Source organism: Gopherus flavomarginatus, chromosome 20 (assembly GCF_025201925.1).
Source record: "Gopherus flavomarginatus isolate rGopFla2 chromosome 20, rGopFla2.mat.asm, whole genome shotgun sequence".
NCBI lineage: Eukaryota > Metazoa > Chordata > Testudines > Testudinidae > Gopherus > Gopherus flavomarginatus.
In genome coordinates this window covers 12,234,841-12,245,253 of record NC_066636.1, presented here as the reverse complement: position 1 = coordinate 12,245,253, position 10,413 = coordinate 12,234,841, and the positions used below count along the sequence as shown (strand labels likewise).

The 10,413-nt window shown below is 53.8% G+C and overlaps 1 non-coding gene across 1 annotated transcript; it reads right to left on the bottom strand.

Moving 5' to 3' along the window:
- Nucleotides 1–1,770: 1,770 nt before the first annotated feature.
- On the bottom strand, nucleotides 1,771–1,844 carry TRNAK-CUU (transfer RNA lysine (anticodon CUU)). Its single transcript has one exon. It is a non-coding gene; the product is annotated as a tRNA-Lys (tRNA).
- Between the last annotated feature and the right edge of the window lie 8,569 nt (nucleotides 1,845–10,413).

The following is a 10,413-nucleotide window of genomic DNA, read 5'->3' as shown; positions in this document are numbered from 1 at the left end:
GACGTGACTCAGGCGTGAGTAGCATGGCTGCGCTTTCCTGACAAGACGTGAGGCAGGCCAAGAGCTTTGCACAGCCTACAGGGAAGTGGGAGGGAGGCGTCTTTGAGCCAGCGTGTCTCATCTGCTTCTCCTTTGCCAGTTGGGCGGAGGCGGGGAGAGAGCGAAATGTTCCTGGCTGAAAGTTTTTGTGCTCGGCCTTGAGGATTAAACCTGAGCCTCTGGAACAGCTGCTGGGAGATGGGTTTCTGAATGACATCCAGCCCGGTCTTCGGGCCACTAGCTGAACGCACTGAGGCCAAGAGGCAGCAAAATGGGACCTTTGAGGCACCCCGCAGGCAGGGCCAGCTTTAGGAAATGCGGGGCCCAATTCGAACATATTCGGCGGGGCCCCGGCAGGGATGACTAAAAAAAAAATCATGTAAATAAAATCCTTTCATTTCTTAGCAGCCGGTTCCCTGTAAAAAGTTCTGATTTAAGGGATGTGCCACAGTATGTATTTTTTGTACCAATACGGTTACCATACATCCATATTTTTAAAAATTTCTCCCAGATGGTCTATTTAAGAACCAAAAAGCTGGACATGTCCAGGAAAATACGGATGTATGTTAACCCTACCTAAAATTCTTTTTTAAAAAGATGGGCCTGAACTAGAAATGAGCTCCGTTTCACATGTGTGGGTCCCCGCCACTCCCTGGGGGTGTGCTAGGGTGACCAGATGTCCCGATTTTATAGAGACAGTCCCAATTTGGGGGGTCTTTTGCTTATATAGGATCCTATTACACCCCACCCTGTTCCAATTTTTCACACTTGCTGTCTGGTCACCCTAAGGTGTGCACATGTGTGGGTCACAGCTGTTCACTGCCCCTCTCATTGCAGCATGTGTGCAGGGTTACTACCCTGGGAACTGCAGGGCACCAGTGGACATGGGGCTGGCTGGAGGCAGGGCAGGGGCTGACTGGAGGTAGGGTCTGGCTGCAAGCAGGGCAAGGCGTGCGGGGCTGGCTGCAGACAGGACAGGGGGTGCAGGACTGGCTGCAAATGGGCTGGCTGCAGGCAGGGCAGGGTGTGTGGGACTGGCTGCTGACAGGGGCTGGCAGCAGGCAGGGGGATGTGGGGTGGAGTGGGCTGGTTGGCTTCAGGCAGGGCCTCAGGGGAGTGCGCAGGGGTTGGCAGACCTGGAGACAGAGGAGGGTGGGACTGGCTGGCTTAAGGCAGGGGAGTGCGGCAAGGGTTGACTGGAGACAGGGCACGGGGTGCGGGGCTGGTGCAGGCAGGGCAGGGGGTGCAGCAAGGGCTGGCTGTGGGCAGGGGTGCAGGTACAGGGGGTACAGCCTACCCTGTACGGTAAGTGCCCCCTCCTCCACCAAGGTAGCAGCAGCAGCCCAGGGCTCGGGGGCTATTTAAAGGGCCTGGGGCTCCCCTGCTTCCACCGCCCCAGCCCTTTGAATAGCCGCGGGAGCCCTGGGGAAGTGGCGGGGCTCCAGGGGCTGTTTAAAGGGCCGGGGCAGTAGAAGCAAGGGGAGCCCCAGACTTTTTAAATAGCCCCCAAGTCTCCAGCAGTGGGGCTCTGGTGGCAATTTAAACAGCCTGAGGCTCCAGTCCCTGCTGGGAGCCCCAGGCCCTTTAAATTGCTCCCTGGGGAAGCTGGGCCACCCTAGTACAGTGCACCAGCAGGGCTTGGGTGCGGGGCCCGATTCAGGGGAATTGGTTGAATTGGCGTAAAGCTGGCCCTGCCCGCAGGAAAGCAAGGAAGTAGCACAGGCTTATCACTGTCCCTGGGTGGGCTTGAACCACCATCCTTTCAGTTAAGAGCCAAACGTGCTGACCCATTGCACCACAGAGACACAGACAGGCCAGGCTGTATGGAGCACAACAGTCAGGAATCAGCTCAGGGTCCGGTCTAGCACATGCATGCAGTGGTTGGACAAGCAACAGCAAGGAACTGGACTGGTGCGGAGTGAAAGATCTGTGGGAAGGAACCGAAAATAGTACTGGGGCTGCAGTACAGGGCTTGCATACACTTTCTTTGGCCTGTTTTGCTGGAAGAGTTAGCAGGGCAAGCTTGTTAGTCACAGGTAAGGGGGTGAGTTTATGCAAATTCTGGACTCTGGGACCACAGCTGGGGTGAGACAGGCACAACTTTTGTAGCACATGCACCCTGTCTGCAACCAACCTTTGTTACTTCACGCCATAACAGCACACACAGAGCAACCTTTTACCTTTCAGCATCAAAATATACTGTAGAAGAAATCTAATAGCATAATTTTAAGATGAGAAACTTCAGTACTGATAAAGAAAAATAACCCCAGGCCCAAAAGCCAGGTCTTGATGCTGCTATAAATTACATCAAGACAGTAGGCCTCAATCATACTAACACATAGTAAAGTAAGAAAAGCTGATTTTCCACTAACCCTCCTGAGGCTCACTCTCTGATTTCTCTATACATTACTATTATAACACTATTATATTATTAAAAAGCTGCTTAACAATTAAAATGCTGCCTTTAAGGGACTAAACTAAAGCCCCTTGTATAACCCATCCATTACTACCGGAATAGACTGGCTACTGCTAGGTCACTACAGTTTATTAAGTAGCTTATGCACGCATAAAATAACCCCAAGTAACTTGGCCAAAGGAACAAACATGTATTTTTGGACCCAAGTTCCTCAAAATTTTACTTGGGAACACAGCTGCAGAAACCGCAAGTAGGTGGACACCAGGTGTCAAGATCCTGACAAACACAACAACCCGTAAAAAGGGGAAGTTACAAAGAGCCAGCTTGCAAATTAGCTCATTCTTAATATATTTTTAGTAAATGGTGTCATTGTATTAACCAAATATGGTATCTTCGGATGCATGAGTTCATATGCTAATGTGCGGTTTTTGGCTATATAAACCCAGGTACCACTGCTGTAAGGTAGAGCGACTGTCCCAGTCGTCTCTCCCTGCATATATGCTTGTATTCTCTGATTAATCAATAAAGGAGCCTCAGGCTGTCTGATCAACTCAACTGAGTGGTGGTCCTTTTCCACGACAGTACTAACAACAATTCTAAAGATATTCAAAAATACCTCTGTCCTTAGACACCAGACACAAAATCAATCAGACCAAGAACAAACATCTATTTCTACTTCCCACACAAGTGGGGAGGGTGGGGGGTTTGGAACCCATACCCCTTAATGATGAGTCCTTTCCAGGTGAGGGGCAAGCTCTCAGGCCTCAAATGCCGGGTACAGTTACTCTCTCCTTGATCCAAACTAAACAGGAAAATACACTTGATTACTCCTGCCCCAATAACAAAGAGATGGGGGATCCCACAGCAGCTGAAATGACCATTTGGACAAGCACTCCCCTCATGCAATCTGGGGTGGGTGTAACCATGCAAATGACATCAGCCCCAAAAGGCCTTTACAACAGATCACCAACAGATGGCAGGGTAGATTTCATATCGACCCTGCTTAAACTAGATTGTGACAAAGATTAAAATACACTGAATGTTAAAACTCACCAAACGCGGGTGAATCCATTCTCATTGTCGTATCCGCTTCTTAAAATCCACACCTGAACGTAGCCCTCACATGGACAACATACCCTCCTAACTCAGTGTCTGTACGTTAACCTTTTACCCCCAGTCAGGGCTATTGCAGATTCTGTATTCCGTACGCCACCCGATCTTAAACCGAACTTCGCACCCCCTGGGTAATCTGTACATTGTTCCCTGATCACCTGAAACTTCTACACCTAAATGCTGTACTGTACACCTTTTTCTTCTTTGAACTTCATCTTACAAAAATGTTGACATTTGTTCGAGATCCCGGCTCCTGTTCCCTTGCAAGGCGTGTGCCTTTGCTCCAGGTTTTAGTCTGCTAATACAGTGGGGGCAGGGTGGGGGCCGATTGAGCCAGAGGCGCTTGCCTGCTGCAGACACGGATCAAAGGCTGAACCTCATCCCCCACGAGCTGAAGGCTTAATTGAAAACAGTTTAAGCAGTACACCCGTCTCCGGCACTCAGCTACCCAGCTCCCAATGGGGTCCAAACCCCAAATAGATCCTTTTTACCCTATAGAAGCTGTAAAAGCCTGTGACCAGGGCAGCTGCCTAGCAGCCAGCGCATATGCCTGCCAGCGTGAGAGCTCGTAAGGCACTAATCCAGATGCAGGTGGCTGGGTGGCAGGGGGAGTAAAGAGCCAGCAGAGTGGTGCAGCGGACGCGTGCTGGGCCCATAACCCAGAGGTCAATGGATCAAAGCCATTCTCTGATACACGAGCACTTGTCTCTTTTCCCTCTGGGCCTTCAAGCAATTAAAACCCTCAGCTTGCGGGCCCAGCTCTGTCTGCCATGTGCCTGGGCAGCAGCAGGACAGTCTCAAGAGAGCAGCTCCTACCCATTATCTCTTGTAGTGGAAAGGAAGTAGAATTGTAGTTGGACTTTTGCTATTTCTGTTCAGGGAGTCAGTGGCTGTGAGGCAACCCTTACTGATAATGGCAGGGGAAGAGTTCTCTCTTCTGCATTGATGCTGCAATTTTTTGTTGTGCCCTTTCTATCCCCCTTCAATGCAGGCAGGTAGGCTTGGTGGCTTGGGGATGTGGGTCAAGCCTGGTTTCTTTTGGCAGACACCTGGTTGAGAACTGGTGCTCTACGGTCTTGTCTAAACTGACCAGCCCTAATGTCTGTAGCCTCGTCTCATACTTTGGAAGCCTTTTATTTACCAGTTTCCACTGCAAAAACGACTATTTAGTCCTACTTTTTCTTTCCAAGCTGCTAACCAGTTACTGATCCATGAGGGGGTCCCAGCCATCTGGAGTAGCTTGTGACTGTGAGTGGCAACCTCAGGGCAGATTGTTAAGAAGCAGAGCACAATCCCCAAACTGATTGTGTGTTCTAGACTTACGTTTCACCAAGTGTCAGTTTCTGGATGACACCCCTTTTATGACTTTTTAAAGCAAACTTGCTATTTTTGCATCATTTGAGCGTTCTATGCAGAGGACTAGAAATGTTTCTATTAACCTGAATGTTAGATCATTTTAACATTGGCTGGAATCACAATGTTAAATTAGTTCTTATGACTTTAATAACTGATACTTCCTCTATCTCAGGACTAGCTATTAAACTGATTTTTGGACTAGGGAGATGGAATAGCAGCTTCCTCCATCCCTTGCACACATCACCCTGTTACTGTGGCACTGAACCCCCAGGAGCGATGGACCTCCCTATGGGGAGAATATCGTGGTTGAAGAGCAGCGAAGAAAAATGGTGTTGTCTGTGTTCCCATTTGGTTTGTTCTGAGTATGGTTTTGAGTCGTTTGTAACTCTTTCATCAGTTATTAGTAACATCTTATTATCAGGCCTCTGAACTGAAAGCGGCAGTTTGACCTACAAACTTTGTCGTTGTTTGTAGGTCAAACTGCCGCTTTCTGCCTCGTCTACACTACGCATTTAAACCGAATTTAGCAGCATTAAAACGAATTAACCCTGCACCCGTCCACACAATGAAGCCCTTTATATCGATATAAAGGGTTCTTAATACTGATATCTGTACTCCTCCCCGACGAGGGGAGTAGCACGGAAATCGGTATTGCCATGTTGGATTAGGGTTAGTGTGGCCGCAATTCAATAGTATTGGCCTCCGGGCGGTATCCCACAGTGCACCCTTGTGACCACTCTGGAAAGCAATCTGAACTCGGATGCACTGGCCAGGTAAACAGGAAAAGCCCCGCGAATTTTGAATTTCATTTCCTGTTTGCCCAGCATGGAGCTCTGATCAGCACAGGTGGCGATGCAGTCCCAAACCCAAAACGAGTTCGAGCGTGGACCGTCTGGGAGGTACTGGATCTGATCGCTGTATGGAGAGACAAATCTGTTCTATCAGAGCTCCGTTACAGAAGACGAAATGACAAAGCATTTGAAAAAATCTCCAGGCTATGATAGACAGAGTCCACAGCCGGGACTCAGCACAGTGCAGCGTGACAAGCGTAACGGAAAGCCAAAGAATCAAATGGACGTTCATGGAGGGAGGGAGGGGAGACTGAGGACTCCAGCGATCCCACAGTCCCCACAGTCTTTGAAAAGCATTTGCATTCTTAGCTGAGCTCCCAATGCCTGAACAGCCAAACACATTTTCCCAAGTGTTTCAAGGGACCCTGGAGCTAGGCAAAGGGGTCCAACGGGCAGGGCCCCTGGAGCTAGGTTTAGGGGCCCCAGAGATAGGGCCCCTTGAGCTAGGGTTGGGGGACCCATGCATAGGGCCCCTTGACCTAGGGTAAAGGGCCCCATGGGTAGGGCCTCTGAAGCTAGGGTTAGGTTACCCAGGGGTACAGGGCCTGCAGATAGGGTTAAGGGTCCCACGAGAAGGGACCTTGGAGCTAGGGTTACGGGCCCCACGGGAAGGGCCGTTGGAGCTAGGGTTAGGGTTCCCACATGTAGGGACCCTGGAGCTAGGGCTAGGAGCCACAGGGACGGGGCCACAGGAGCAAGGGTTGGGGGTCCCGGGGTGGGGTGCCTGGAGCTAGTGTTCGGGTGTCTAGGGGTGGGGCCCCTGGAGCTAGGGTTAGCGGCCCCATGGGCAGGGCACCTTGAGCAAGGGTTTGGATCCCCAGCAATGGGGCCTCTGGAGCAAGGGTTAGGGGTCCAAGGGGTGGGACCCATGGAACTAGGGTTAGGGGTCCCACTGGTAGGGCCCCTGAAGCTAGAGTTAGGGGACCCAGGGGTAGGGCCCATGCAGCTAGGGTTTGGAGCCCCAGAGATGGGGCCCATGGAGCTAGGGATAGGGGTTCCAGCAATGGGGCCCCTGGAACTAGGGTTAGAGGCCCCACGGGTCGGGCCCCTGAAAGGTAGGGTTAGGCACCCCAGGGGTAAGGCCCCTGGAGCTAAGATTAGGAGTCCCACGGGTAGGTCCCCTGGAGCTAGGATTATGGGTCAAATGGGCACGAAGCCAGGAGCTAAGGTTAGAGCTCCCACAGGTAGGACCTCAGGAGCTAGGGTTAGGTGCCCCACGGGCAGGAGCCGAGGAGCTAGATTTAGGGGCCCCAAGGATGGGGCTCCTGGAGCTAGGGTTAAGGTCCCCACGGGTAGGGCCCATGGAGCTAAGGCTAGGGGCCCCATGGGGAGGTTCCATAGAGCTAGGATTAGGGTCCCCACGGGTAGGACCCCTGGAGATAGGGTCAGGGGCCCCAGGGATAGAGCCCCTGGAGCTAGTGTCAGGGACTCTAACCCCCAGATGGCAAAGTTAGTTGTCTGACCGCGAGAGAGACAGGCAACACCAGCAAGGTCCGATCAAAAGCTCTTTATTGACAAGTGCATGCATCAATATAGAGCAGCTCATCTCCCGAGAGAACCAGCCCACTCTTTAAATCTTAGTATAAGCCTATATAGACAGTTCTGTCGCATCATAAATTATTCACTGGAGCAACCCACTCCCTTCTTTTAACAACTAGAAACTAGACACCTTTAGTATACATACATACCTAAAGTTAGAAATGTAGGGGAGTTAAAAACAAACAACGAACAAAACCAGGGAGTGAAAACAAGGAGGCTGGGAAACTAGGGCTCTTATCAGTTCTTCGAAGGAGCTGCCCTAACACTATGCCAGGAATGCAGCTTCTCGCTTATCTCACTTTTTCCCAGCGCTTGTGAGACATGCTGCTGCTTCTCAGTGTTTTCCACTCAGGAATTACCCAAAAACCTCTGTTAGCCTGACTTTGGTCAGGTTGGCATACCTGGTTTTGTCTGCAATATCTTTATTCAGGCCTAACACTAGGGATGGGGGCCCCACGAGTACGGTTCCTGGAGCTAGGACTGTGGGCCCAAGGGGTATGCCTCCTGGAGCTAGGGATAGGGGTCACAAAAGTAGGGCCTTTGGAGCTAGGGTTAGGGGCCCAACGGGTGGGGTCCCTGAAGCTAGGGATAGGAGCCCCATGGGTAGGGCCCCTGGAACTAGGGTTAAGGGCCCCAGGGATGGGGCCCCTGAAGCTAGGGTAAAGGGTCCCAGGGGTGGGGCGCCTGGAGATAGGTTTAGGGGCCCGACGGGTATGGCCCCTGCAGCTAGGGTTAGGGGCCCCAATGGTAGGGCCCCTGGAGCTAGGTTTGGGGGTCCCACGGGTAAGGACTCTGTAGCTAGGGTTAGATCCCCATGGGTTGGGCCCCTGGAGCTAGGGTTAGAAGCCATAGGGATGGGGCCCTTGGAGCTAGGGATAGGGGACACGGGGTAAGGCCCCTATAGCTAGGGTTAGTGGTCGCGTGGGTAGGGCCTCTGGAGCTAGGGTTAGGGGCCCCACAGGAAGGGACCCTAGAGTTTGGGTTAGGGGCCCCAGGGCTGGGGCTCATGGTGCTAGGGTTAGGGGTCCTAGGGGTGGGCCCTGGACCTAGGGATAGGGGTCCTAGTGGTGGGGTGCCTGGAGCTACGGTTAGGGGCCCCAGGGGTAGAGCCCATGGACCTAGGGTTAGGGGTCCCACGGGTTGGGACACTGGAGCTAGGGACAGGGGCCCCATGGGTAGGGCCTCTGGAAATTGGGATAGTGGTTCCACGCGTAGAGCCCCTGTTGCTAGTGTTAGCGGGCGCATGGCTAAGGCCCTTGGAGATTGGATTTGGGGCCCCAGGGACTTGGCCCTTGAGCTAGGGTTAGTGTTCGCGTGCGTGAGGCCCCTGGAGCTAGTGTTTGGGTTTCCAGGGGGGTGGGGTCTATGGAGCTAGGGCTAAGGACCCCATGGGTAGGGCCTCTTTAGCTAAGGTAAGGGCCCTACGGGCAGGGTGTCTGGAGCAAGCATTAGGGGGCCCACGGGTAGGGCCCTTGGAATTAGGTTTAGGAGCCCCAGGTATGGGGCCCCTGGAGCTAGGGTTAGGGGATGCAGGGGTGGGGTCCCCGGAGCTTGGGTTAGGGGCCCCACGGAGAAGGCCCCTGTAGATAGGGGTAGTGGCGCAAGGGGTAGGGCCCCTGGATCTTTGGTAACGGACCCAAGGGGTAGGGCTCCGGAAGCTAATGTTAGGGGTCCCATAGGTAGGGCCATTGGAACTAGGATTATGATTCCCACATGTAGGGCCCCTGGAGCTAGGGTTAGGGTTCCCAGGGGTGGGGCCTCTGGACCTGGTGTTAGGGGCACCACGAGGACGGCCCCTGGAGCTAGAGTAAGGTCCCACGGGTAGAGCCCTTGGAGCTAGGGTTAGGGGAACCGCGGGTAGGGCCCCTGGAGCTAGGGGAAGAAGCCCCACGAGTAGGGCCCCTATAGCTGGGTTAGGGAAACTAGGGATGGGGCCCCTGGAGGTAGGGTTAGGGCCCCAAGGGTTAGAGCCCCTGGAGTTTCCATTAGGGGTCCCATGGGTAGGATCCTTGGAGCTAGGGTTAGGAGCCCTAGGAGTAGATCCTCTGGAGCTGGGGATATGAGCCTCAGTGGTAGGGCCCCTGGAGCTAGGGTTAGGGGTCTCACGGGTAAGGCCTCTGGAACTAGGGTTAGGGGCCCACAGGTAGGAGCCCTGCAGTTAGGGTTAGGGGTCCCACTGGTAGGGCCCCTGGAGCGAGGGTTAGGGGCCCCACGGGTTGGACCCCTGGAGCTAGAGTTAGGGGCCCCAGTGATAGGGCCCCCGGAGCAAGTGTTAGAGACCTTACGGTTAGGGCCCCTGGAGCTAGGGTTAGGGGCCTCACGGGTAGGGTCTAAGGAGTTAGGGTTAGCGGCCCAATGGGTAGGGCCCCGGGAGCTAAGGTTAGGATCCCAATGGGTAGGGCCCCTGGAGCTATAGTTTGGGGCCCTACGAGCAGGGTTCCTAAAGCTAGGGTTAGGGTCCCCAGGGATGGGGCACCTGGAGCTAGGTTTAGGGGCCCCACGGGTATGACCCCTGAAGCTAGGGTTATGGGCTCCAGGAGTAGGGCCCCTGGAGCTAGGGTGAGGTTTCCCAAGGGTGAGGCCCCTGGAGTTAGAGATAGGGGCCCCATGGGTAGAGTCCCTGGAGCTACGGTTAGGGACCCCACGGGTAGGGCCCCTGGAGCTAGGTTTAGGGGCCCCACGGGTATAGTCCCTGGAGCTAGGGTTAGGGACCCAATGGTAGGGCCCATGAAACTAAGTTTCGGGGTCCCACGGGTAAGGACTCTGTAGCTAGGGTTAGGGGTCCCATGGCCTGGGCCCATGAAGCTACGGTTAGAGGCTGCAGGGATGTGGCCCGTGGAGTTAGGGTTAGGGGTACCAGGGGTCGGGTCCCTGGAGCTAGGGTTAGGGGCCCACGCGTATGGCATCTGGAGCTAGGGTTGGGGCCCCACAGGTAGGGACCCTGGACTCTGGGTGAGGGGCCCCAGGGGTGGGGCTCATGGTGCTAGGGTTAGGGGTCCTAGGGTTGGGCCCCTGGAGCTAGGGTTAGCGATCTTATTGATGGGGAGCCTGGAGCTAGGGTGAGGTGCCCTACGGTTAGGTCACTTGGATCTAAGTTTA